Source organism: Dermochelys coriacea, chromosome 4 (genome assembly GCF_009764565.3).
Source record: "Dermochelys coriacea isolate rDerCor1 chromosome 4, rDerCor1.pri.v4, whole genome shotgun sequence".
Lineage (NCBI taxonomy): Eukaryota > Metazoa > Chordata > Testudines > Dermochelyidae > Dermochelys > Dermochelys coriacea.
The window spans coordinates 115,452,595-115,471,548 of NC_050071.1; positions in this window are offsets into that span (position 1 = coordinate 115,452,595).

The window sequence follows — 18,954 nt, forward strand, 5'->3', positions numbered from 1 at the left end:
TCGCAGGTGGTTCTGGGTACATGTCATCAGGCCTTCCCTCCCTCTGTGAAAGCAATGGCAGACAATCGTTTCGCACCTTTTTTCCTGAGTTACCTGTGCAGATGACATACCACGGCAAGCATGGAGCCCACTCAACTCACTGTCACAGCATGTCTCTTGGGTGCTGGCAGACACGGTACTGCATTGCTACACAGCAGCAGAAACCCATTGCCTTGTGGCAGCAGACAGTGCAATAGGCCTGAAAACCATCCTCATCGTGTCCGAGGTGCTCCTGGCCACCTCGGTAAGGTCAGTCAGTAGCGCCTGGGCAGACATGGGCGCAGAGACTAAATTAGGAGTGACTCAACCAGGTCATTCTCTTTAGTCCTGCAGGCAGACTATTGTACCATTTTATAGTGAGCAAGCAGGAGATGAGGATGGCTAGCAGTCCTATTGCACCATCTTCTGCCGAGCAGCCAGGAGATGTGGATGGCTTGCAGTCCTACTGCACCGTCTGTTGCCAGCCAAAGATGTAGAAGATAGATGGAATGGATCAAAACAAGAAATAGACCAGATTTGTTTTGTATTCATTTGCTCCTCCCTCCCTCCATGAAATCAATGGCCGATAATTGTTTTGGTGAGGTCTGTCAGGGGCACCTTGAAAACTTTAATGGAGATTCAGTCCTGCCTGAAATACCAGAGGGAGGGACAGCTTAGTGGGTTGAGCATTGGCTTGCTAAACCCAGGGTTTTGAGTTCAATCCTTGAGGGGGCCATTCTGTGTAACAGTTGTTTTTGTTTCTCCTTGATGTAAAGCCACCCCCTTTGTTGATTTTAATTCCCTGTAAGCTAACCCTGTAAGCCATCTCATCAGTCGCCCCTCCCTCCATCAGAGCAAGAGCAAACAATTGTTCCACGCCTTTTTTCTGTGCAGATGCCATACCACGGCAAGCATGGAGCCCGCTCAGATCACTTTGGCAATTAAGAGCACATTAAACACCATGCGCATTATCCAGCAGTTTATGCAGCACCAGAACCTGGCAAAGCAAAACCGGGCAAGTAGGCAACGTCAGCGCGGTGATGAGAGTGATGAGGACATGGACACAGACTTCTCTCAAAGCACGGGCCCTGGCAATGTGAGCATCATGGTGCTAATGGGGTAGGTTCATGCAGTGGAACACCAATTCTGGGGCCAGGAAACAAGCGCAGACTGGTAGGACCGCATAGTGTTGTGGGTCTGGGATGATTCCCAGTGGCTGCGAAACTTTCGCATGCGTAAGGGCACTTTCATGGAACTTTGTGACTAGCTTTCCCCTGCCCTGAAGTGCATGAATACCAAGATGAGAGCAGCCCTCACAACTGAAAAGCGAGTGGCAATAGCCCTGTGGAAGCTTGCAATGCCAGACAGCTACCAGTCAGTTGGGAATCAATTTGGAATGGGCAAATCTACTGTGGGGGTTGCTGTGATGCAAGTAGCCAACACAATCAAAGATCTGCTGATATCAAGGGTAGTGACCCTGGGAAACGTGCAGGTCATAGTGGATGGCTTTGCTGCAATGGGATTCCCTAACTGTGGTGGGGCCATAGACGGAATCCATATCCCTATCTTGGCACCGGAGCACCAAGCCGGCGAGTACATAAACCGCAAGGGGTACTTTTCAATAGTGCTGCAAGCACTGGTGGATCACAAGGGACGTTTCACCAACATCAACGTGGATGGCTGGGAAAGGTACATGACGCTCGCATCTTCAGGAACTCTGGTCTGTTTCAAAAGCTGCAGGAAGGGACTTTATTCCCAGACCAGAAATAACCGTTGGGGATGTTGAAATGCCTAAAGTTATCCTTGGGGACCCAGCCTACCCTTAATGCCATGGCTTATGAAACCGTACACAGGCAGCCTGGACAGTAGTCAGGAGCTGTTCAACTACAGGCTGAGCAAGTGCAGAATGGTGGTAGAATGTGCATTTGGATGTTTAAAAGCACGCTGGTGCAGTTTACGCACTAAGTTAGACCTCAGCAAAATGAATATTCCCACTGTTATTACTGCTTGCTGTGCGCTCCACAATATCTGAGAGAGTAAGGGGGAGACGTTTATGGTGGGATGGGAGGTGGAGGCAAATTGCCTGGCTGCTACTTACGCGCAACCAGATAGCAGGGCGGTTAGAAGAGCACAGAAGGGCATGGTGCGCATCAGAGAAGCTTTTAAAACCAGTTTTATGACTAGCCAGGCTACAGTGTGAAAGTTCTGTTTGTTTCTCCTTGATGAAACCCCTTGCCCCTTGGTTCACTCTACTTTCCTGTAAGCTAACCACCCTCCCTTCCTCCCTTTGATCACGCTTGCAGAGGCAATAAAGTCATTGTTGCATCACATTCATGCATTCTTTATTAATTCATCACACAAATAGGGGGATAACTGCCAAGGTAGCCCAGGAGGGGTGGTGGAGGAGAGAAGCACCAGGAGGAGTGGTGGAGGAGGGAAGGACAAGACCACACCCCACTTTAAAACTTATTGAATGTGAGCCTTCTGTTGCTTGGGCAATCCTCTGGGGTGGAGTGGCTGGGTGGCCAGAGGCCCCCCGACCACGTTCTTGGGTGTCTGGGTGAGGAGGTTATGGAAGTTGGGGAGGAGGGCGGTTGGTTACACAGGGTCTGTAGCGGTGGTCTGTGCTCCAGCTGCCTTTCCTGCAGCTCAACCATATGCTGTAGCATATTAGTTTGATCCACCAGCAGCCTCAGCATTGAATCCTCAAAGCAATCTCATCACACTGCTGCCACCTTTCAGCTTCAGCCCTCTCCTCAGCCCGCCCCCTCTCCTCCCGGTCATTTTGTGCTTTCTTGCACTCTGACATTGTCTGCCTCCACGCAGTCACCTGTGCTTTGTCAGTGTGGGAGGACAGCATGAGCTCAGAGAACATTTCATCGCGAATGCGTTTTTCTAGCCTTCTAATCTTCACTAGCCTCTGGGAAAGAGAAGATCCTGTGACCCTTGAAACCCATGCAGCTGGTGGAGGAAAAAAAAGTGGTATTTAAAAAGACACATTTTATAGAACAATGCGAACACTCTTTCATGGTAAACCCTGCTGTTAACATTACATACATAGCACATGTGCTTCGTTCCAAGGTCGCATTTTGCATCCCCCCACCATGTAGCTAGTCCCTGCCTCCTCTCCGTGGTTAACAGTGGGGAATGTTTCTGTTCAGCCACAGGCAAACAGCCCAGCAGGAACGGGCACCTCTGAATGTCCCCTTAAGAAAAGCACCCTATTTCAACTTGGTGATCATGAATGATATCACTTTCCTGAGGATAACGCAGAGAGATAAAGAACAGATATTGTTTGAATGCCAGCAACCATACACTGCAATGCTGTGTTCTACAATGATTCCCGAGTACGTGCTACTGGCCTGGAGTGGTAAAGTGTCCTACCATGGTGGACGGAATAAGGCTGCCCTCCCCAGAAACCTTTTCCAAGGCTTTGGGAGTACATCCAGGAGAGCCACAAATGTCAGGGCAAATTAATCATTAAACATGCTTGCTTTTAAACCATGTATTCTATTTTAAAAAAGGTACGCTCACCAGAGGTCCCTTCTCCACCTGGCGGGTCCTGGAGGCAGCCTTGGGTGGGTTTGGGGGGTACTGGCTCCAGCTCCAGGGTGAGAAACAGTTCGTGGCTGTCAGGAAAACCGGTTTCTCCGCTTGCTTGCTGTGAGCCATCTACAACTTCATCATCATCATCATCATCATCCCCAAAACTTGCTTCCTTGTTGCCTCCATCTCCATTGAAGGAGTCAAACAACACAGCTGGGGTAGTGGAGGCTGAACCCCCTAAAATGGCATGCAGCTCATCATAGAAGCGGCATGTTTGGGGCTCTGACCCAGAGCAGCCATTTGCCTCTCTGGTTTTCTGGTAGACTTGCCTCAGTTCCTTAAGTTTCACGTGGCACTGCTTTGGGTCCCTGTTATGGCCTCTGTCCTTCATGCCCTGGGTGATTTTGACAAATGTTTTGGCATCTTGAAAACTGGAACGTAGTTCTGATAGCACGGATTCCTCTCCCCATACAACGATCAGATCCTGTACCTCCTGTTTGGTCCATGCTGGAGCTCTTTTGTATTCTGGGACTCCATCATGGTCACCTCTACTGATGAGCTCTGCACTCACCTGCAGCTTGCCATGCTGGCCAAACAGGAAATTGAAATTCAAAAGTTCGCAGGCATTTTCCTATCTACCTGGCCAGTGCATCTGAGTTGAGAGTGCTGTCCAGAGCAGTCACAATGGAGCACTCTGGGATAGCTCCCAGAGGCCAATACCATCTAATTGTGTCCACAGTCCACCGACCCGGCAAGGCTGATTTCAGCGCTAATCCCCTTGTTGGGGGTGGAGTAAGGAAATTGATTTTAAGAGCACTTTAAGTCAAAAAACAAAGGTCTTCATCTTATGGACAGGTGCAGGGTTAAATCAATTTAATGCTGCTAAATTTGACCTCAACTCCTAGTGTAGACCAGGGCTTCTGACATAGAGCTATAGAGTTAGGGTTTGTAGTTCAATCTGTTCTCTAGCTCACTAGGCCACCAGAAGTTAAGTGAGGGATGCTGCATCCCTCAGCAGCAGCTCTTTCTGGCAAGTTAAGGAAAACACTGCCAGGATCCAAAAGAAGATGGAAAAAACCTACTGCTGTCCTTTGTGCTCTATCATTTACTGCACATTTATTTCTACTAATTGGCAAGTATTAAAGGAAAACAAAATTCATGGTTTCATTGACATTGTGAACAAACAGCATAACTGGGCACTCGATTTAGTCACAAAAGTTGACAGGCACATAATGAATAGATGTTACTAAGATTTTTGTTTTCAGCCATTTTATTTAAACACATAAGTCCACCATTAGTTTTCACTACACACTGAAGTCAGATTGTCTTTTGTATATAGGAAAGTGCTCTTTCCTGTATGAAAATATTCTTTATTGCTGTAGGCCAGAAGTCCATAATCTCTTTGAATTCATGGGTCACATCAGTGCACTGCTTGTTTTTTTGGTTATGGGCAAAGCATCAATCAGAGATGTACTCTTCATATTGCATGTCGCATACAAGGTGGGTGTAGGAAATACAGGGAAATGGACCATCCTTTCATCAGTGGTTAAAGTAGATCCAAGCTGGGGGGAGCACTCATCAGTTTTGGTGGCCCTTATAACAGGTCTGAGTGCCACGAGGTGAGGTGTCATCATGTCACCCTGTGCTGATGGGATACAGCATGGAGGAGATAGGACAAGAAAATAAATGGATCTGAAATGAATTCCTTTCCTCAAGCAGTCACACGCAGAGAGGAAGCAGAAGTGCATGCAATGGGTCAGATCCTCATCTGGCATAAAGTGGTGTAACACCACTGAAGTTACTGGAGCTGCATCAATTTACACCAGCTGTGGCTCTGCCCCAGCAGGTGAAGCTGTGTAGGGAATATCCTTTATATTCTCCCCCACTTCTTTTCTATAAACACCCTCATTTGGAGTTCACCTGGATGGAGGACCTGAGCTGATGTAAAAACAACAACTAGCCATATCTGCCTTCCCTTCTGGGATCCTGGCCTGGAATTTTTTGAAATACAATATTCATTTTTCTTCCATTTTTAGATTTTAAGACATTTCACGAGAGATTTTAGGCACATACACACAAGAAGTAATCTTGTGTGTCTAACTGTAACTTTCAGAGTAGCAGCCATGTTAGTCTGTATCCGTAAAAAGAAAAGGAGTACTTGTGGCACCTTGGAGACTAACAAATTTATTAGATCATAAGCTTTCATGAGCTACAGCTCACTTCATCAGATGCTTATGCTCTAATAAATTTGTTAGTCTCTAAGGTGCCACAAGTACTCCTTTTCTTTTAACTGTAACTTGCCACTGACAAGTTATGTTCTTTTCAAAAAGTATCCATAATCATGCATCAAAGTCACTAGGCTCACTTATTCACTTATCAGACACACACATTAAAAACATTCCAAATGCTAGTACTAAAGCTATACAATAAAAATCACAAAAGTTCTTCCAAGCCTTTTCCTTCTACAATCATATCCACTGATTAGTTGTTATAGCCCTGGCTGACTCTGATTTAGTTGGGGATTGGCCCTGCTTTGAGCAGGGGGGTTGGACTAGATGACTTCCTGAGGTCCCTTCCAACTCTGATATTCGAGGATTCTATGACTCTCCCTTTGCAGATGGTCACTAGGCTTCTGTGTTGGACCTGTGTATCTGCTCATCCCACTGGATCTGAGCAGTGTCCACTCCAGAAACTGTCTCTAAGGCTACGTCTACCCAATGAGCTAGGAGTGTGATTTCCTGGCTCACGTACACATACTCACAGTACCTTGATGAGAGTCAGTGCAAGTATAAATACAGTAGGATGGGAATGGGAACTTGGGAATGGAGGTTGTCCATAACTCTGAAATGGTCTGTAACTCTGAACAAGATGTTATGGACTTCAGCTACTGGGGCATTGGGGCTGCAGCCATTGGGGATAGGGGGCAGGGAAAGGGTCAGGGCTTTTGACCGTAGGGGCTGCCAGGGATCCAAGCAGGGAACTCAGGGCTTCTGCCTCCTGGGAGCACCAGGGTTCAAGGCTTTAGACTGGGGGAAGCGCTGGGACTTGGGGCTTCAGCTCTGCAGCTCCATTCCCAGCTTCTGCTGCATGAGGGGGTGCCGGGGATCAGGGCTCAGCCCCCCAGCTGAACCTGTGAGCCCCAGGGCTAAAGCCCCGAGGCAGTACGGTATTGGCAGTATGGTATTTGCTAGCTTTTTCTTTTTTTTCCTCCACTGCTGCCTGATTGATGACTTTCAGTTTCACCGAGTTTCTGGTTAGTCCATAACTCTGGTGTTTGTATCTTTGAGGTTCTACTGTAGGTTAGCCGTGGTAGCATGGGGAGCAGCAGCCTGGGAGGTACAGCTTAGCTGCGCCAAGTACGTACCCATCAGTTTCAGGAGTGTTTGCACTTGGTATGGCTACTCCATGCCACGGCTGCCTACGGTATTGCGGCTACACTACACTGCACTGTTTACACTCACATGAGCTCTCATCAAGCTACCATGAGTACGTGTATGCAAGCAGGGGAATTACACCCTGTGATGGGTTATACAGACCCCACACTGGGCCTAGCTAGCCCCACCCCTCCAGACCTGCTGAACACGCTCTGGCTGGAGGAGTGGATTAAAGGAGAGCTCAGAAGCTCAGACAAAGGTTGGTGGACAGGAGAGAGAAATCCTTCTCCAGGAAGCCAGACAGAAAGCTGAGCCTGAGAGGGGACCAAAGAGCAGGTAAGGTCTACAGGCAGAGCCTGGTCTAGCCCCCATCCCTTTGAGAACTACTGGTCTTGCAGGTCCCGCTTCTTTGGACTTATTTTTGGGGTGAGCAGCTGACTGTTTGGACTATAGGAGCCACAACACAAACTGAAGGGAACTATTGGTAGGAAGTAGCCCAGGGAAGCAAATGTAGACTTGCTCAAGGAGGACCTGCCAATGTTGCTTCCCAGAGTCCTGGGCTGGGACCCAATGGAGAGGAAGAGCCCAGATACCGGTGGAAAGCTGAAGATTCACAGCTTAAGGTCAGGAGCAGGCACCTCTACTGCCCTAACAGAGAAACTAGGGGCTGGAAATCAGGTATGCTAATCACTAGGCTGCCCAGCCATCGGAGCCCCCATCATACACCCCTAGCTCAAAGTGTGGACATAGTCTAATTCTGTCCTCTGTGGCACATTCCCCGGGTGTAGATTCCCCATCTGGTACCCAATCTTGGGATGCGGAGCCCTAGAGCCCAGCTGTCATAGTCCAATGTTAAACACCCCCACACCCAATAGCTTAGTACACTCTCCCTAGAATGCCACCCATGAGGCACTGGGTGTACAGTTTAACACTTCAGGGATCATGTCAGTTAAAGCAAGGAACACACTGTCTTTGCAAATGAATCTCTGAACCACACACGCTTTAATCTTAGGAAGCACAAGAGAAGTACAAATCTGTGGAAAAAGAACACACATTGCATGCAAACCCCTCCCTCCTGTGTCAACACCCCTCTTGATTCTCTTTTGGGTTGTGATCAATATCCTTTGTGGGGTTGAGGATTCCAGGTTCCTCCTGCTCACCTCTCCTCCAGCTCAGTTTTCTCATTCTAATGATCATGTACCCCCCTTTGCAAAAGTGTCTTTTTTTTCCCCAAGAGCTGGCTTCTTCTCTCCTGCTGAGGTTTTTCCATTCTCCTATCCCTTCCCTCACCATGGTTGTTAAAGCAGATAAGATTCATTAGTAAGTCAATATTCTTTGGACAGTAAGCACCATCCTGCGAGGGGAGGGCTATTGAATTGTTCATGGCCCTTGATGGTCCTGTTTCAGATCCTCAGACATAGTCTGTCTTCTCATTTTAATTCATACGGTAAGAAATAGAGTTCAAAAAAATTAAATGGAATTCATAAGTTCAGATATATTCCCCAAACCATCACTGTAGTTGAGACCCCAACAGTTATCACATTTTATCCTCTGTAGATACGTTTTCCAAACACCCATCCCTACCTACCATTCCAGCATAACCAAACACCCAGTCTAATAACAAAATCAAATAAACTCAAATCTATATGGTCTAGCCTCTGTTGAGTACAAAGATCACTAAATTATCTTATTTTCTCTGTTGAGAGTCAGACTCAAACATCCATTGACACAAACAGATATATATCCTAAACCATCCTCTAGACAAATAAAGGCTGGAGACTACACAGTACATCATGCTCCAAAACAAATTACACTGTGAGCTGACCTATTGCACACCAAGGATAAATGACAAAAATTTGGAATGCAATTGTGATAGTTGCCACCGATGTGATTTTACATCATGAATGTTACTAAGTATGACAGGACGCAGAAGGAAAGTTAAACTTGTTTGTGGAACCTTGTTACTGGGTTTTCAGACTTGCAAATATTTCTTTTTTTGATGATGTTATCTTTACCTTTGAATGTCCTACCTTTCAAACTATTTTAAAACAATAAACTGCAACATTAATTGCATTTTTTCCCTTAGGCAACTGATCTCTATTTATGACTCTAGCTCAATCAAGTTTTTTTGTATAGGATTTATCTAGAGAGGCAAAGTTAGCTGCAAGTATTATTACAGCGCAGGGAGAACTGTCTTGAACTCCACTTACAGAGACAATACTATCCTACAGGGCAATAACACTTTTAGGAAGTATTGTTCATATTGTTGATATATTGAGGCATTTGGACCTAGTATAAACTACTGCAGTTCCTGGCTGCATTCAAATCATGTGAGCTTTCCTACAATCCTTCCATAGTAGTGCTCAAAATGTTGGCTTTAGAGTATTGCGTTCTATTGTAAAACAAGTAGTTACGCAGATAAAGCTAGGTTAGCATGATGCTAACAACATAGGGTGAAAAATCAACCATCAGCACAAGGTCCATGCAGTACTTAAGTCCCAATTAAGCCATGTTTTGAGCGTTTATGTAGGAATCAATTGGCCTATAAGCTTTGTGTGCATCCTCTGCAAACAGGTGAGCTTTATTTATGGTGGCAACTTTTCACACAATTCTGATATACAGAGTGAATATCACCTTTGATTAATATACAAATGTATTTTGGTGGTTATAGAAGATAACTCACATATTCCATTATCTAGTATGGCTGTCTGTCATATCTGACAATGTCACAGCATCTCGTATGTTCTCTTGTGGCTGTATAGTCTAGTCTATGAGCAGCAAGGTCATGAACAGATGTTACCTAGGAATCTGTAGGTTCTGACTGAAGACTTGGCATGATGTTTGGCCCTTTTCTATCAGTTTTTTGCATCTGCCTTTATCAAAGTGTTTACAACCTTTAGTGATATTTCCTCTCCATTCAGGTCTGTCCTTGGCTGTGTCTTTGAAGTTACCAACATTTATGTCATGAGGTGTGATTCTGTTACGGGTGGCTTTGCAGCATTTACATTGAGCACCCTTTTTGCACTTTCCAAGTTTCAGCTCACCATCGAAGACTTTTTTCAGGAGTCTGTCACAACCCATTCTGTTACCATGATCTGCCCATCTATGCTGAGCTTTGATAATCATTGCCTGGATACTAGTTGATTTTACCCTTTCAAGGTTGTTAATATTTGACACTGTCTTTCCAGCATACCTTCAGAATAGATTGAAGTCAGCGTTTGTGAAATTTTTCATTGATGCGTTTATGGTAATTGTTTGTTTTTCATACCTATATAAAAAAGGGATGCTATCACTGCTGCATTGTATATCATTAGTTTTGACAGTTTGATGGTATGCTGGTTGAGTATCCTAAATCTTCTGAAACCCTCTCTGTCTTTTGTATTATGTTTGATATTTCTTGATCCAGGGAACCCTCACTTGAGATGGTATTACCACGGTACGTAAAGTGACTGACATTCTTTAGTTTTGTACTGTTGATGGTCCAAGTGGTAGTGGTTGATGGGGCTGGTTGGAAGAAAACTTCAGTTTTTTTCTAGGTTGATGGCAACTCTAAACTGTTTAAATTACTTTTGCGATCCTGACAAGGATAAGCTGTAGATCACTTGCACTATGACTGAACAATAAAGCACAGTCATCTGCTAAAAGGTCTTCACATACGAGTTCCTCAACAAACTTTTGTCTTTGCGGCGAGTCTTTAGAGATTGAAGAGTTTTTCATCAGTTCTGTACCTTATGTAAATGTTCTTTTGAAGGTTATCAGTTGTGTAATTCAGAACATCTATGAAGAAGAGACCACAGACCAGTGCCTGCATGCAGCCTTGTGTCACTTGCCATTAAATAAAGGGAATAGGTTAGAGAGGCCACTATTGGATGAGTCATCAGTACTTAATGAGTCATGTCTTCATAGAAGTGATATCTGATGTTCACAAATTTGGTGGGCCAGCCAAACTTTTCTAAAATTCTCCAGAGGTCATTTCTGCTCACAGTGTCAAACGAGTTCTTTAGATCAACTAAGACAGGTTACAGTTCCATGTTTTGTTCAATCTGTCTCAAAATGAAAATCATGCCTGTGGTGCTCCAACCGGATCTAAATCCGCACTGGGTCTCTGGTAGACGCTTCTCTGATGTATTTTTCTCAATAGGCTTGTCAAAACTGTAAGTGAGGATTTTACCATCTACAAATAGCAGGGAGATACCCCAGTAGTTGCCACAGTCGGGTTTATTGCCTTTATTTTTGAAAAGCGTAACTACGATTGGATCTTTGAAATCCTGAGGAATTCTCAGGATCCCAATTGTCCTTAATTTCATATAGATAGTTGAGTTTTGGGGCCTTTAAATTTAAAGATGTCAGGTGGTATACTGTGTTTGTGTGGTGATTTACGAGGCTTCATTTGTTGGACAACTTTTTGCACTTCCTCAATGATAAGTAACTGGGCAATTTTCTTCATATATGGAATGATGTATTTGTTTCTTTAGCACTTATGGGTTAACAGTCGAGGGATGGTTCAGTAGCTCTTTCAGATATGCCTCTCCTGTCCTTGATTAAGGTAATGCCATCTGAACACTTCCATGGAACTGGTCCTGATTATAATGGGCCATAAATGGCCTTTAGGGAGTCATAAAACTCTGTTGTTAGTATTGGTATAATGCTGTACTACTTCTGCTTTCTTTTCCCTACCAGTTATCATATAGAATATGAAGGCATATTTGAGCCTTGCTTGCTGGTACTTGAATGTGTCTCTCTCTGATGTTGCTTGATTCTCATTTTGCCAGGACAAACACATTTTTCTTTTCCTTGAAGATCTTTTTGATTTCATCAACATTTCCATCAAACCCATCTTGGTATCATTGTTACTTTTTGACTAGAGTTTCTTCTGAGGCTTGAAGGATGCCCGATTTGAATATATTCCACTTTTTGAGTGTTATTGGCTGATGATGTAATGTTTTAAAATTTTTCCTTTATGTTTCCCCTCAGTTTTTCTTGATGAAATGGATGTTTCAACTTTGCTATGTTCTATTTCTGTTTAATCTGTTCAGCATTGTTTCGCTGAGGGGGCATGTAAAATGAAAAACAGCTCTGGTCATCTTGCGGTTGGGTCCAACAGTTTGCTCCTCACAGTGCTCTGGTGATCTTGATGTCCCATTGCTGTATAACGTCATGGATAATCAAGTGCCAGTGCTTTAAATTCAGACTCATCTGCAAAGTTTTATATTTGACGGCTTCCATGAAAATGGTGTTCATAATGACGAGTTCATGCTCAGCACACTTACTGAATAGAAAGAGACCACTGCCATTCATTTTTCTCCATTAATCTTGCACAACTTTCCAAGCCACCATAACACAAATACTAATATCTATACACATTTTCAAAGTTGCATGTTAGTACCTAAGGTCCTATATCCTCACAATCACATAGCTAGTGCATGGGTTTATATGTCTACCAGTGTATGTGTGGGCTATTCTGGCATCTCTTGTTGGTAAAAAAATTAACCCCCCCCCCAATTCTTAGGCCAGCCAATGCTGTGTGATACATTCATATCTAGGCAAACACTATTGTACATCTCCCAACATTTTTGGCAGTTTCCAGGATGAAATAATACAGCCCTGAAGATCAAATAATTCAGTCCAGTGTGAATGAAAAGTGCTGCAGGAGAAAGTCTAATGCTCTGTACTCTAAAAACATAGAACTGTGCATATACACCTTTCACTGGGAACAAGGATCATTAAAATAGCTAGACTGGCTTTTGGGTTATTGCCTGATGTAGTTAAGGGGTAAGCAACACAAGCAGTAAGGTCTGTCTTGCCAAGTCCTTAACTTTTTTCTCACTTCTGCCAATAAAAACTTCACAACTGTTGTTTCTAGTTCTTCCCTATGCCAGAATGATTTTACAACAGGGGTTAAATTTAAACAGAGTGGTGAATGAAATCTTTCCTTAGCATATTCTCAGACAAAAAGCTGTGTTAATATAGGGTTAAGGTTGAGAGTATCTATCAATAATTGAAGGGCAAAAAAACCTAACAAAACTATAAAGAATGCTGTAATTACCAGAAGGCCAAGCATTAAAAAAAAGCAAAAACAAAACAAAAAAAAACACACAGGACATTCAGAGCTAAGGTTACTAAAAACCCAAACATTCAGGGGAGAAATGCAGCGTTAGAGCATCCAAACAGCATTTACTATGTCCTGCAGTGATGTCATAAGGGGAAAGAGAAATATGAAAAAAAAAAAACAGTCTTCAAAAGTTAATTTCACCTAATTTAGGATCACTAGTATTAAAATACCTTAATCATAATATGGTTTTTGGATGGCATCACATATTTAGGCACAATATCCCTATAATGTTTTTACCCTTAAATTACTGATCTTTACGTTCAACTTTATTCCATCTTTAACATAGTTTTTGTCTGGGAATTTCCTTAAAGTTTAAATATCCTGAAATCGAAAAAAATTACTACACGACCATTAAAGTAAAAATACCCAAAGAGAATCTTACTGTGTGATATTCTTAATGATTTGAAAACATTTATCAGCTATGAATCTTTTTTTTTTTTAATTTCCACTTTTAAGGACAGATACATCAGAGTAGAACAAACCAGATTGGTGTCCTCGCCAATTAAACCAGGCCTTCAGTTACTTTTTGTCACCAGGGCAGCACAAAGCAACCAGAGTACTGGTGAATGTGGACTTCATTTATAATTGATTTATTGGTTTAAAAGGCTGCATTAGTGACTTTGTGAAGAGTGAGCAGGGAGAGCCCCAAATCCTATCGTCTCTGCTTTAAGGGTTTCACCTGTATTACTGCCTCAGTTGTGCTGCCTCAATGCACCATGGAGACAAGGAGCAGAACTATAGGGAGCCTTTCAAGCCCGGATGACCAAACTACTATGCAGACACGGAATCTTTAAGAGCAGTGACAACTGGGCCAAGTAAGCAACCAATAAGAACTCTTGACATGTGCCCGGTCACTCAGACCACCGAGTCAGTCACCATAAATTCTTGCATGTAAATTAGCTAATAAGGAAGAGTGGCGATTGGATGAGTTACTTGTGACTTGGATGAGTTATTGTTACATTGTGAAATGCTCAGGAAGCTTAGAGAGCCTACAAAACCAGAAAATGCTATAATAATGGGGAATTTCAGTTATTCCCAAATTGACTGGATACATGTCACCTCAGGACGGGCTGAAGAGATAACATTTCTAGACACCATTAATGACTGCTTTTGAGCAGCTAGTGCTGGAACTCAGAAGGGGAGAGGCAATTCTTAAATTTAATCCTTAGTGGAGCACAGGATCTGGTTCAAGAATATAGCTGAACCACTGAGCAAAAGTAACAATAATGTAATTAAATTTAACATCCTTGTAGGGGAAAAATATCAGAGTGACCTAATACAGTAGCATTTGACTTCAAAAAGGGAAACTACACAAAAATGAGGATTCTATTTCAGGGGTGGGCAAACTTTCTGGCCTGAGGGCCACATCGGGGAATAGAAATTGTATGGTGGGCTGTGAATGCTCACAAAATTGGGGTTGGGGTGCGGGAGGGGGTGCAGGCTCTGGGGTGGGACTGGGGATAAGGAATTTGGGGTGTAGGAGGGTGCTTTGGGCTGGGACCGAAGGGTTTGGAGGGCAGGAGGGGGCTCAGGGCTGGGGAAGGGGTGCAGGTTCTGGGGTGAGGCTGGGGATGAGAGGTTTGGGGTACAGGAAGGTGCTCTGGGCTGGGATCAAGGGGTTTGGAGAGCAGGAGGGGGATCAGGGCTGGGGCAGAAATTGGGGCACGGGGATAGGCTCGGGGGGCAGGCTCCAAGTGGCGCTTACCTCACGTGGCTCCTGGAAGTAGTGGCATGTCCCTTCTCTGGCTCCTACGCACAGGCGCAGCCAGGAGGCTTTACATGCTGAGTCATCCACAGGCACCACCCCTGCAGCTCCCATTGGTGCAGCCCCCGACCCAGCGCCCCGGCCAGAGCGGGGCCAAGCCACATGGTGTAGCCCCTGACCCAGAGCCTCGGCCGGAGCGGGGCTGAGCTGCATGGTGCAGCCCCTGACCCAGCGCCCCAGCCAGAGTGGGGCCGAGCCCAGACCCTGCTCCCCAGTGGGAGCTCGCGGATGGCTTAAAACAGCCCATGGGCTGTAGTTTGCCCACTCCTGGTCTAGTTAAATGGAAATTAAAAGGAACAGTCACATAAGTGAAGTGCCTGCAAGTTGCATGGAAAATATTTAAACACCATAATAGAAGGCTCAAACTATAAGTAATTTAAAAAAACAGTAAGAGGACCAAACTGCTCTCCCCAAAAGCATGCCACCATGGTTAAGCAACAGAATAAAAGTGGCAGCGAAAGACAAAGACACCCTTTAAAATTGGAAATCAAATCGTAGTGAGGATAATCTTTCGCAGGTCAAGTATAAAAGTACAATAAAGCAGGTCAAGAAAGAATTTGAAGAGAAACTAGCAAAAGACAAAAACTAACAGCAATTTTTTAAAAGTATATCAGAAGCAGGAAGCCTGCCAAACAACCGATGGGGCCACTGGAGGATTGAGGTGCTCCAAGAGCATTCAGCGAAGACAAGGCCATTGCAGAGAAGCTAAATGAATTCTTTGCATTGATCTTCACTACAGAGAATGTGAGAGGGAAATTACTACACCTGAGCCATTTTTTTTGGGTGACTGAGGAACTGTCCCTGGTTAAGATGTCAGTAGAGGAGGTTTTGGAACAAATTGATAAATTAAATATTAATAAGTCACCAGGACCAGATGTTTTCCCCCAAGCCCTCTGAAGGAACTCAAATAAGAAATTGCTGAACTGTGATATGTAACCTACAGCTTAAGCCAGACTCTGTACCAAATGACTGGCAGATAACTGAGGTGATGCTGATTTTTAAAAAAGTCTTCAGAGGCAATCGTAGCAATTATAGGTCAGTAAGCCTCATTTTAGTACCATGCAATTTGGTTGAAGCTATAGTAAAGAACAGAATTGTCAGACACAGATGAATATGATATGTTGGGGGAAGAGTCAACATGGCTTTTATAAAGAGAAATCATGCCTCACTAACCTATTAGAATTCTTTGAGGGGGATCAACAAACATGTGAATAAGGCTGAGCAAGTGCATATAGAGTACTTGGACTTTCAGAGAGCCTGGTTCAACATCCCTCTCCAAAAGGCTCTTAAAGTAAGGAGACATGGGATAAGAGGGAAGGTGTTCTCATGGATTTGTAATTGGTTAAAAGACAAGAAACAAAGGGTAGGAATAAGTAGTCAGTTTTCATAATGGAGAGAAGTAAATAGGAGTGCCCCCCAGAAATCTGTACTGGGACCAATTCTGTTCAACATATCTATAAATGATCTGGAAAAAGGGGCAACAATGAGGTGGAAAAGTTTGCAGAAGATACAAAATAACTATTTTGAGTTAGCTCCAAAGCAGATTGCAAAGAGTTACAAAGGAATCTCACAAAACTGGGTGATTGGGCAACAAAATGGCAGATGAAACTCAATGTTGATAAATTCAACATAATTCACATTGGAAAACATAATCCCAACCATACATATTAATTGATGGGGTCAAATTAGCTATGATCATTCAAGAAAGATCTTGGAGTCATTGTGGATACTTCCCTAAAAAAAATCCTATCAGAGAGAAGCAACAGTCAAAGCTAACATGTTAGGAACCATTAGAAAAAGGATAGATAAAACAGAAAATATCAATGCCACTATATAAATCTATGGCATGCCTACACCTTGAATATGGTGTGCAGTTCTGGTTCTCCATCTCAAAAATGATGAGTTAGAATTGGAAAAAATGCAGAGAAGGGCAACAACAATTATTAGAGGTGTGGAAGAGCTTCCATATGGAGGAAAATTAAAAAGACTAGGACTGTTCAGCTTGGAAAACAGATGACTAAGGCAGGATACGATAGAGGTTTATGAAATCATGAGCAGGGAGGAGAAAGTGAATAGGGAAATGTCATTTAGCCCTTCACATAACATAAGAAGCAGGGGCCACCCAATGAAATGAATTAGCAGCAAGTTTAAAACAAACATAAGGAAGTACTTTTTCCACACAATGCATAGTCAACCTGTAAAACTTGTTGCCAGGGGATGTTGTGAAAGCCAAAAATATAACTGGGTTAAAAAAAGAATTGGATAAATTCATGGAGGATAGGTCCATAATTGGCTATTAGTCAAGATGATCCAGGGCACCACCCCAAAACTCTGGGTGTCCCTAATTCACAGATTTACTTGTAAATTCTCAGAAAATTCATTCTGTACTCAATAAATGCTAGACGTTTGGGAAGGATACACTGTATTTGTCACTCAAAGGTTGAATTCATGCTTTGAGTGAAAACCAGATCTCAACCGTAACTATGGAATTGCAACCAGCACCTCAATAATACAAAGGGAGTAATACTGTATACAACTGACTATTACACAACTGGAGAAAGATGAACACAGCACTGAGCTAGTTTTTTTTTTTACATGTATAGCATTACAACACAACAAGTAGTAAGATCTGTGGATTTATGGCAACAATTAAGTGCTAACAGAACAAATGATGGCTTTCTTTAAGAACCTACTGCGGACAACAGAAACCAAGTGAAAATAATTATGGCAATGGTAGTCTATTCTTCCTATGGAAAATACATCCTTTACTCATATGGACACAACAAAAACTAGAAATAGGAAGCAAGATAACTGCCATTCATCTCCTCTGTTTATGGCATTCCCTTTATCAATGAGTTAAGATGCTGGGATGGATTTGGAGCTACTCTGTAAATAAGTAATGAATACTATACACTGATCTGATTTTTGGTATGTTTACTGTATTGATATATTGGTTTAGTTTGATAGGGTATTGTGAGAAAAAGCATGCAGGGAAAGGAAGAATGGATCCTGATAAACCACTTCTCAGCAAACGCTTGAGAATTATTGAGAGACAATGCCTGGATAGTAAAAGACTCAAACACAAAAGATCAGAAGAACTGTAGTGGTGTTTAAAAAGGCGTCTTTTAAGTCTTTAGCCAAGATGAAGTGTGTAGACTGCTGTTTTAAAATCTTCTTTTGCTAAATACTTTGCTCATATTAAACAAAAGTATTTTTAAGAAGGATGTTTTGTCACTGATTTCCACTGGTCACAGACTCTCAGAAGAACTGCAGATAGCTGAACTCAGTTGGACCTGCTGGACAGGCATGGTTGTTACACAGGGTACTGTAGCCCAGTACCTTGTCTAAGAGCGGAAGAATTACAGAATTCCACCTCAAGATGTAAAAAGGATAAAGCCTGACAAAGCCTGAGGGGATTCACTCAGAGAGATCAGAAAGGGGACATGGGTGCAACTAGCTCTGGAACTGTTTACATACGATTCCAAAGAAAATTCCCAAAGAACAACAAAAGCAAGCAACGGAACCTACGGCAATGGGGTCCTACTCCACCACTACGTTTCCTAAGCACTATGGTAGCACTAATAAATCATTTAAAAACATTGAAAGGAGACATGGAAGAAGGGGAAGGTGGTGAAGGAGATAGTTGAAGGCAAGAATAAAGATGTTCATGGTATATGTGAGTGAAGTAAGGAAGGGGAGAAACTTTTAACAAAACCAAAATTTTGATATCAATCAACATTGGGGGAGAAATCAATCAATGGATTTGGAGAGTGCACTTTTAAAGTTCAAAACCCATAAAATAATAATTAATATGCAATGAGAAAGAATTCAGTTTAGAAAGTTTATCTGCGGTTCAATTATATGGTTGCAGATACAGATAAAGGGATAGATTATCCGATTGGCTAAAGTCTTTGTGTGTCATGTATGTGGCACAAAGTGGCTTTAAAGCAATTGATGAAAGTCAGCATGGAATTCTGCATCTGCAGGAGAACTCTCTACTGTTGGTAATCTGGTGAAGCTAACTCCCTTGTCTCCTGTGGTCATTTCCCTTCATTCTAGGGGTCAGTAGATGGAGGGGGTCATGGCAGGGTTGTTCTTGCGGTGGGAGGCACAGGTGGGAGTTAGAGGATGAGGTGAAG